The following is a 10,408-nucleotide window of genomic DNA, read 5'->3' as shown; positions in this document are numbered from 1 at the left end:
AACACTCTTGGCGTATTCCTACAATCAAAGAAGAAGGCATGCATTGACACAGGTTACAGAAGGCAACGAACAAGAAGCGCAAGATACAGAGAGAGCTACAAGGTTACAGTCGAGTCGATATGGAGGCAATCACGTACCTGAGAGTAGAAGACCTTGACGTCTTCCACCGTGGCACCCTCCTCTAGCAAGGCGAGTGACGCGAAGCCGGCCCCGCGCGAGTAGTTGGTGGTGTTGGCCTCGAGGAAGCCCCAGCCGCCCGTAGCGACCTCCGGCACCGCGAGCGCGATGACGATGCTCCCACACGAGGTCTTGGTGGTGCGGGACGAGCCCGATCCCCGACCACCCTAATGTCTACTATGCAACTTTCTTCTTGTAGACTTTTGTTGGGCCTCCAAGCACAGAGTTTTGTAGGATACTAGAAAATGCCCCTCAAGTGGATGACCTAAGTTTTATCATCCATGGGAGGTGTAGGATGAAGATGGTCTCTCTCACACAACCCCGCAATCAAATACAAGAAATCTCCCGTGTCCCCAACACACCTAATACAATGGAAATTGTATAGATGCACTAGTTCGGCGAAGAGACGGTGATACAAGTGTAGTATGGATAGTAGATATAGGTTTTTGTAATCCAAAAATATAAAAACAGCATGGTAGCAAGTGACAAAAGTGAGCACAAACATATTGCAATGCTTGAAAACAAGGCCTAGGTTCATACTTTCACTAGTGCAACCTCTCAACAGTGCTAACATAATTGAATCATATAACAACCCCTCAACATGCGACAAAGAATCACTCCAAAGTTCTTATTTAGCGGAGAACATAAGATGGAATAGTTGTAGGGTACGAAACCACCACAAAGTTATCTTTTCCGATCAATCTATTGAGCCATCTATGTAAGTGTCATAAACAACCCTAGAGTTCATACTAAAATAATATCATATGATACACATCAACAAACTCTAATGTCACCTAGATACTCCAATGCCATCACATGTATTCATGAGTTGATTATTCAATATGCATCAAACAACTTTAGATTCCCAATATTGAATCCAACACAAAGAACTTCAAAGAGTACCTCAAAGTTTCTACCGGAGAAAGTAGGACGAAAACGTGCATCAACGTGTATGCCTAGATTACCCCAATGTCACCACGGGAGTCCGCAAGTTTATTGCCAAAATATATATCAAGTGAATCTATAAAAAACTCCATTGTCACCACGGGTATCCACATGCAAGACATACATCAAGTGTTCTCAAATCCAAAATATTCAATCCGATAATAGTGAAACCTCAAAGGGAAAGACTCAATTCATCACAACAAGATTGTAACACCCCCAATGTCATGCTACGGTGACCTCACACTAATGGTGTCATGTACTCTAGTTTAATTAAGCCAAATTGCCACTTGATAAAAATCAAAGCCATTTTCAAATTTAAAATGAAGTCAAATAAATTATTTCTTCAAACATGAAAAATAAAATGTTAGTAATGTGGCAAATAATCCATAGACAATTATGGTAGATAAATTAACTTTTTATAAAGTATTTAAGTTCCCTAAAATAATTACAACAGGGGACAAATCTTTATTAAAATGCCTTTTCTAATTTATGAAAAATTCCAAACATTTCATTTGCCTCCCAAAATTTTTGTGGCAGTGCCAAATATTGCAGGGCATTTATATAGACAAGTTCTTTATTTTTTAAAAATCATTTGATGGCTTAAATAGATACAAAATTGAGGGAAAATCCAAAACAGAAATAAAAAAAGAAAAGGAGAAAAGGGCTAAGGAACTACCGTGCACCTGTTCTACTGCTACAGTAACAAGGCCCAGCCCACAGCCAGCCATCCCCTACCTTACTACAGAGAAGAGATTGTGGCTGCCATCCAAGCCGACGTGGCCACCGATGGCGCCGTGTCGGTCATCCCCCGGCTCCCTTGGACCATAAGACCGACCCCCGCGACCCCGGGACGAACCCTAGTCCCCCCTCTCTTCCTCCTCGCGCCGCTTCGCCCTCACGCACAAAACCGATGACGTCGCCGCCATATCCTCCTCCGTCCACGCGGCCACCTCCCTCCTAGCCGGCTCTAACTACGCCTAGAGCTCCACCGCACTCGACTGCTTTGACTGTGACCACCCGTTCGAGCTGGAGCGCTCTACACCGTCCCCTTTGTCTTCGTCTTCTTCTTCGGCAGTCGCACGACGTCGCCATCGACTCACCGCGCCTCGAACACCTCCGGCTGCCCCGAGTTGCTCCTCGTCATCGATGTGAGCACCTCCTCCATTCCCCACTGCCCCATGAAGCATTTGTGCCACGTAGCTCATTCGTCTGCACATCGTGGCGACGTCATCGTCCAAATCCATGCCGCCGCCGCCTTTGGTCATGGTCATTGCCAACGACCAGTGCACCTCCGCGATACCCGTCAACGATCGATGCGCGCTGTCGCCCGCATCCAGCAGCAAATCCTCGTGGACCAAATGTCCATTGGAAGACCAAACCCGAGCCCCCATTGCGTTCATGCCAGCGTCGCCGAGCCCCTGCTCGCGTCGTCGTGGTCCTGCCCCGCGCAGCCGCTCGCGCCCGACCGCTGCCCACACGCGCCTCCACAGCCGCCCGCCTCCGCTAGCCAAGGCCGACCGCCCTGCCTCCGTCGGCCACGGGCCCACGGCCGACCGCCCCGCCTGCGTCACCGCGCGCCCCGACACGCTGCAGCTGCGCCATGGATCGCCCCGCTCACGACCCGTGCCGCTCCCCGCATAGCCCGCTCCCCGGCTGGACCTTGGCCACCCCCCCTCTGCAGCTTGCCGTTGTGCCCCTCGCTGGTGCCATGGCCGCTCAGGTGCCCCTGGGTGCGCCCGTGTGCGTCCGGCCGCACCAGGTGGCCGGTTGGGCCACCGCCATGTCGGCCCATCCTTGCTTTTTTAAAATGAAGAAAAAAAAAGAAATGATTAGAGAAATAAAAAAAGGAAAAAAGAAATGTTAAATAAAAAGAAAGTTAGATGGACCGGTGGGTATGACAATGTGAGCCCCTCTGGTCAGTTTGACCAGTCAACATGCCAACGTTGACTACCCAATGAGCAGTCAACTGCTCAGAAAAGTTATTCTTTTTATATAAAATAATCCATAAGTCAGATGGGAATAATTTATATATGAAAATTGCTCAAAAAAATCTATCAAATCCGAATATGCTATCCATTGATCGGTCACATGCCTCTAGCATGATGAACATGAAACATTCCCCTCCAGTTCGTATGTCTGATAAATTCCTGGAGCCGGAAAATTATTCCCGGTTATTTTGCCGCTCCGTCTGTAACGAGTAGCACTGCATATTGTCATGTTATGCATTTTGATGCATCTATTTGATTTATCTTTATTGTTTCTTCCCCTTCTTCTCTCCGGTAGACATCGAGACTGATGCTGCTATTGTGTACGACTACGGTGTCGACGACCCCTCCTTCTCGGCAGAGCTTCCAGGCAAGCAAAACCCCCTTGATCATTCCGATACCACCTACTCTTTCCATCTACTCCTGGCATTAGAGTAGTGTTACTGTACGATATTATCGATTGATCCTATACTGTCGCATATAGCCTGTCATTGCTACTGTTGTTGATACTTTTACCTATTATCCTAAATGCTTAGTATAGGTATTCTAGTATTCCATCAATGGACCTACATCCTTGTCTGTCTGCCCTGCTATACAATTGGGCCGTAAACTACCCACGAGTGATTCACGGACTTGGGATGAAAGGACATTTCTCCCGATGCCCCCCTGAGTGGTGGAGCGATAGGGCAGGTTGAGACCACCTAGCAGAAAGGTGGGCCTGGTCCCTGGTCGGTGTCCATGGTAATTTCTTAATAACACACTTAACGAGATTGGATATTTGATCTGAGCTGGCCGCTGGCCTTTTCGCCCTAACCGCCACTCAGGAACAGTTAGGGCACTCAGCGTCGTACGTTTTCTCCCGAATATTTTCAGACGTCATAGTTGAGCGGCATGCGCTCATGTGGTCCGCGTAAGCACCTGCCTTGTATAAGGAGGTAGCCAGGATTGATCCCGGCCGTCCTTGCAACGTGCAGGAGTGCAACGAGCGATGGGCCCAAGACACCTGGGCACTTAGTGAAGGAAATATGCCTTAGAGGCAATAATAAAGTTAATATTTATTTTCTTATTTCATGATAAATGTTTATTATTTATGCTAGAATTGTATTAATCAGAAACTTAGTACATGTGTAAATATATAGACAAACAGAGTGTCACTAGTATGGAGAATGGCGTTTTGGTGGCCGAGCTGCCTGCAGGCCGCTATCTCAGGCCGTGCAGTATAGCGCCCCGACGTGTGCTCGTCTTTTTCCTTGTGCATATACGTTAGCTTAGCTGTTAAGTTGAAATACATGTGTGCCATGCACTCGTGTGCTAGCTTTGTACGTGGGCCGCGGGTGCGTGCGGGGTACGCAAGCACGTTGTGAGCATGATGGGCTGATTTAAAAGTAGCACACCATGCAAAAAAAAATGATTTAGATATTAATTCTGGGCCCGTCTGGCGCTGCAGGCTAGCTTAACCCCAGAAGCGCTGCTTTTTCTTCCCTAGTCAGACGATTCATCCCCTTCCCCCGTGGCAGCTGTGCGGAGCGACGATTCGCCATGGATGGACTCAAGTTCTTCTTTGAAGAAGCAAAATCAGGGTGAGAACCAATCTGCCCGTGTAAGTTCTCTTGCTCTTACTTTTTCTAAAATGAGATCTATCTTGACCTGGTATTCTGCTCCTTGATTTCGCAACGATTTGTTTTTTAGTTCTTCTCTCATTGTTGGATGGATCTGGCTAAGTGATAATCGTGTGTGTGCTCCAGGTTGGTTCCTAGTCTAGATGCGGGTGATATTTTGGGCGGCGGAATCGATGTTGTCGAATCCGTGGTTGTTTCCATCTATGAAGCTCGCGGGCACTTCGTTGAAGTGCTTTCTTCTGAACCCATGGACAGCAGCAGCGTCAAAGACCAGTTCAAAAGGCTCCTGCTGGACTCGATGGTAACGAACGGACACCCATTGGTCATTTCTTTTCTGTTAGCCGAATGATTCTAGCTTATTGTAATTGCCTGTAAAACGAAAACAAGCGCATGGAAGAGTTCGCCCGGGGGGAACGAGATTTTTTTGCCGTTTTATAGCCAATTTTTAGCTAGCTTGAAACACAGATTTTTCAATAGGGTGTCATCACTGTAGGCAATAAAAAAAATCAATGATTCAACTTTATCTTTTTCAGAATTACCATGTTTACGTCCGGCTGAACCAGTAGAAAATACAGTTAACACCCTTTTTTGAGAACTACAGTATTAGGGTTGGCAAGGCGTTAGAGGAGAGGGATGCCAACCCAAGCAGGGTCCCTGCCCTTGAGGCTTCAATGCGAGCTTACGCAGACAACAAGGCTGGCATTGTTGTTAATCTGGCACTCGGTACTAGCTTTGACACAGTTGAGGAAGCGTATGAGTTTTACAACCTATACTCCTCAAAGATGGGCTTTGGCGTGAGGTATGCCAAGAGCAGGTTGAACGTCCATCGGACAAAATGGACAAAATGTATGCAGGAGTTCATGTGCGCATGTGCGGTGAGGGTGATTCATTAATTCAGAAAAGAAAAATGCTTCCTGTGCACGTACCTTTTCGTATTATGTTCTCATATGTTGTTCTGGGAAAGACACAGGGCAAGCCATTGCAATCCAACAGCCGATCCACAAGGTGTGGATGCGCTGCGTTGATGCGGGTGCTTAGATCTGAATATGCGGGATGGTACATATGCGAACACAAAACAGAGCACAACCATGCGCTCTTAGTTAACTGTATGGAGAAGCTACACTGGAAATCACACTGGCACATAGATAGATATAACAGAGACTTGGTGAAACAGCTAAGAGAAAACAATATAAGCCCGAGCAAGGTTTACAGCGTGGTAGGCAGTTTTTCTGAAGGAGGTACCATTCACAAAGAGATCTCTGAAAACTCGTTGTGGAAAACTTAACAGAGAGCAATCAGAAAATGATGCCATGGAAACAATAGAGGTGTTCAACGCAATGCTGGCTAAAGATCCTGAGTTTAAATACAATCTGTAGGTTGATCAAGATGGCCGAGTTAAGACTTTGACGCGGACACAGGGAGAAGCACTGAGCAGTTTAAGTGTTTTGGCGATGCTGTCACTTTTGATACCACATACAAAACTAATCTTTATGGCATGCCGTTTGGTCTTTTTGTTGGTGTCAACAATCACTTCGAAAGCATTATTTTTGGTGGTGTGCTGATGAGAGATGAGAAAATCGACACTTTCAAGTGGATTTTCACAGAGTTCTTCCAGATGATAGGAGCTCCACAACCATGGACAATGCTCACAGGTATTACAAAAATATTCCTGTTTTAGTTGCCATTGTTGATCCTCTATGTAAGCACGTCGGGAATGTTTTCCCCCCTGGTATCTGTTGACAATAAACTGTTTGGTTTCAGACCAAGCTCGTGCAATGTACGTTGCCATAGAATATGCCATGCCAGGTACAACAGATTGATGGTGCAAATGTCATGTGATGAAGAAAGCAAAAGAGTATCTTGGGCCACTGCTAGGCAAGGGCAGTGAGTACAAACAGGAGTTCAACAAGATGGTGCAGCATATGGTTAGCGAGAAAGAATTCGAGGATGTTTGGGTGTGTATGGTTGATGAGCATGATCTACAAAAAACACAGTTCTCACCCAAATATATGAGACCCGGAGGAAGTGGGTTAAACCTTACTTCATAGGTGTTTTTTGTGCCAAGATGACCAACACACAGCGGAGTGAAAGTGCAAACCATTTGCTCAAAGCACCTTTTTGTTAGGCAATATGAGAAGATGCAATTTGATAGAGATTCAGAGGAGAGTTGTCAGGAGAAGAGGACCAAACTGGTAATAATAACAAACTTTATGTATTGTCCCATGAGCATTTTATCTTATCATAAATTATGTCCCCAATGGCATCCGAAATGACATATCTTCACATGCTATGTCCCTGCCCGTTGGCGGTGTTGTGCTGGCTCGGAACCTACCTATTGAGATACATGCATAAAAAATTTACATGAGGGCTATGTTTGAAAATTTTGGCGAGATGTTATATGAAGGTGGGTCATATGTTCTGATTAAAGTTGTGCCTCATCGTGAATACATAGCCAGGCATGTAAAGAAAGATTCCAGGGACAAATGGTGCAAAAATGAATACATCGTCCAGGTCAATGAGCTTGCTGACGAATTCAAATGTGAATGCGGGATGTTTGAACATTTCGGCATGGTGTGCAACCATGCACTAAAGGTGTGGGTCTTTTTTTCTCTTTTTGTTGTTGCTCTGTTATACCCCCTCAGTACAAAGTTAGTACAAAATTGAGTCACTTATTTTGAGACGGAGGGAGTACATCTTAAGCAAATTATTACACGTCCACAGAGGGGCCAAGGGCACAAGAGCACTACATGTCCGCAGCGGGGTGATCTTCCAAAGGCGCCGAGGAAGTCGCCTTGCAGCTCCAGGTGCATCCTGACAGGCCACAGGAGGACCACCTGCACCAACACGCCCAAGGCAGATTTCTACAGTCAGATTTATTTGGCTTTTATGCTTGAAATATGAGTAAGTGTGTCTATGTGACTGTCAGACTGCTAGTAACAATTCCAGATATTTGTGAATCTCTATCTCTGTATCCGTAGTATCATTGTTGTATGGGGATTCTCTACTCCTAATGGAGTAGTTGATAGTCTCGCTTTCAGGTTTTTTTTCGTCCCATCACTTTCGTCCGATTTTTTTCGTAGGTTAACCGTCGTAGATTTTTTTCGTCGCCTCCCCCACTTCATCGGTTTATTTTCACTTCACCCTCTCACACAACGAAAAAAACTGAACGGATCAGAACTTTCCATACTGACGCAAATTATTTAGTAATGTCTTTATGTAAAAGAATCAATCACAATCAATCTCTAAAGATCAAATCTAAATTAATTAATCTTCATAACGTTTGTTTCCTTTCGAATCACGTCCATAACTTTCCTTCCTTGTTTGGGCAGAAACTGTTTGGTAGCAGAGATTAGGAAGCTTCCTATGAGTGTAGTAATAGGAAGTATTCTTTTTCTTGATGATTCGTTTCCATGCATGATGATAGTAAATTAGGCCAACATTCACCACTATTTATCAACGTCATCAATCGTATCCATTCCTACCAGTTTTAAGGGAATCTGCTCGCTATGTCTTTTTTAAGGGGATTCGCTCGCTAAGTCGTCGTCGCACGTTATTTTCACAAACAATCTCTACTCCTAATGGAGCAGTTGGTAGCCTTGTACGGTTTATTTTTGTCCTCCTCCCACCTCCACTGGTTCTTTTTCTCTCCACTCTTTCTTTGCAAACCAATAATTTCCTAACATACAAAAGATCACGAATCTATCTTTCCTTACCCGAACCAATCGCGCCCTACATCAGTGCATTTCTTTATTAAGAAAACTAACACGTAAATCTTAACGCATTGTAAACAAATCCCGTTATGGACCTAATTAATTTATTATGGAATCTATACGTGGTCGCATTGGTTCTTTTTCTCTCCACTCTTTCCTTGCAAACCACTAATTTCCTAACATACAAAAGATCAGAATCTATCTTTCCTTACCCGAATCAATCGATCCCTACATCAGTGCATTTCTTTATTAAGAAAACTAACACGTAAATCTTAACGCATTGTAAAGAATTCCCATTAGGGACCTAATTAATTTATTATGGAATCTGTACGTGATCGCATCTCTCCCCTCGTGAAAAAATCGCATCCATCTCCCGTTAAAAAGGAAAAGAGAACATGAACGATCAATCCCACACCGTGCATCTCAGTAGCAAAAAATCGCCCCCGCCTCTGCTACTGCGCCTCGCCGTGTGCCCGGCTCGACCCATGCCTCGCCTGCATGGCTGGACGCCGCCGTCTCCACCGCCACATACAAGAAAACGGTGAGCAGAACCATCCATTCAAATCGCACACCCCCACCCTCCTCCGTAATCCCTAGCCCCGCATCACCCTACCGCTTTCTCGCCTCTCTTTCCCCTCGATGTAGATGGTGCCGAGCGGCGGCCTCGAGCACCGGCAGTGCCGCCCTCTCTATCTTCGCTGCGTCGAGAGATGGGCCGAGGCTATCATCGGTTCGCCGCCCACGATTGGGCCGCCTCCGGTTGTCGCGCACCACCGGCTCCACCTAACGCGCCCGACCCTCTCCGCTTTCGACCTTCCGGCGACCACATCCCTCCGCGCCTCCATCCATCATCCACAAGGCCACTCCCTGCACCCACCCTCCTAAATTCTCCATACCGGCGGACAATCACCGAAGATCCAAGTTGGCCCGATATCAATTTTCTTACATGCTTTCTTTATCAGTTGGTGATGGGAATGGGTTCCAATTTCTCTCTCTGACTGTGGATTCGCAGGCAATAAACGCTTCTACATGCATCCTCATGTCGGTCCCTAAAGTATCAAGGTAAATGGTTGATGTTGCGTTTGTCTAGGATGATATATGTTGGCTCTGTTCCGGTCAGGGACGAAGCTCTAGTATGGACGCTGGGGTCAATTGACCCCAGTGCCTTCCAGTATTTGAAGCTAACTACGTCCATCAAACTGCGTCTGACCCCAGCCTAAAAAATTACTTGACCCCAGCCCAGCAGCTAATTCCAATTATTCATAGTCTCAGCCCATAACATCCATAAATTTTACTCAAATTCTAGTAAAAGATAAAAAAAAAAACTATCATGGCGTACAACTCTACACAGCGCCAGCACACAAGACCTTTGGCCCAATGCTTAAGACGTGGCTTAGGCTTACACACGTACACGTTGACGTTTGGTCTCCAATTTGTGTAAATATACGCGAAGTCGTGAACAACCGACACATGCCTCTTCGTCTCTTCGCCATCGTCAGTTCGCCTCTCCGTCTCATTGCATTCGCCTATTCTTTTCCTCACCCCAACTCTTCATCCCTAATTCCCAATTTCCACCCGCGATCCCTAATCTCCAAGGGTGACGCCGGCCGGCCGCCGCCGCCGCATAATCTTTAATCTCCCGAGTGTTAGTTGCCCACATGGCACTTGCCCTCCTCGTCGGCAATTCTCAGGCAGGTACGCTAATCTCTTTCTCAGTTTCTCTTGGTCTCACGCACTAACAACTCATTCCCTCCGGATTATTGAGAGTTGGTACAAACATTGAATAGTGGGGCTAAAGCCATATATTGTAAACGATAGTCCTATTATGCAATGGCATTATTTGAGATTTCAAAATTTATGAGTTGCTCATGTCGATTGTAGGCTTAACTACATGTATTTGCAGGCGACAGCTGCCTCCAGGAATTCTGATGTGCGATGGCAATGGTTTGGCTGCAACCGTGGCGGTGATGGC

General features: G+C 46.0%; 1 long non-coding RNA gene across 1 annotated transcript; it reads left to right on the top strand.

Moving 5' to 3' along the window:
• Positions 1-4,579: 4,579 nt before the first annotated feature.
• Positions 4,580-7,545, top strand: LOC123042509 (uncharacterized). Its single transcript, XR_006418819.1, has 3 exons — positions 4,580-4,687; positions 4,853-6,378; positions 6,488-7,545. It is a non-coding gene; the product is annotated as an uncharacterized lncRNA (long non-coding RNA).
• The last annotated feature ends 2,863 nt before the right edge of the window (positions 7,546-10,408 follow it).

Source organism: Triticum aestivum, chromosome 2B (assembly GCF_018294505.1).
Source record: "Triticum aestivum cultivar Chinese Spring chromosome 2B, IWGSC CS RefSeq v2.1, whole genome shotgun sequence".
In the NCBI taxonomy this organism is placed as follows: Eukaryota; Viridiplantae; Streptophyta; class Magnoliopsida; order Poales; family Poaceae; genus Triticum; species Triticum aestivum.
Note: the sequence above shows the minus strand (reverse complement) of the source record. Positions and strands in the feature narration are given on the sequence as shown.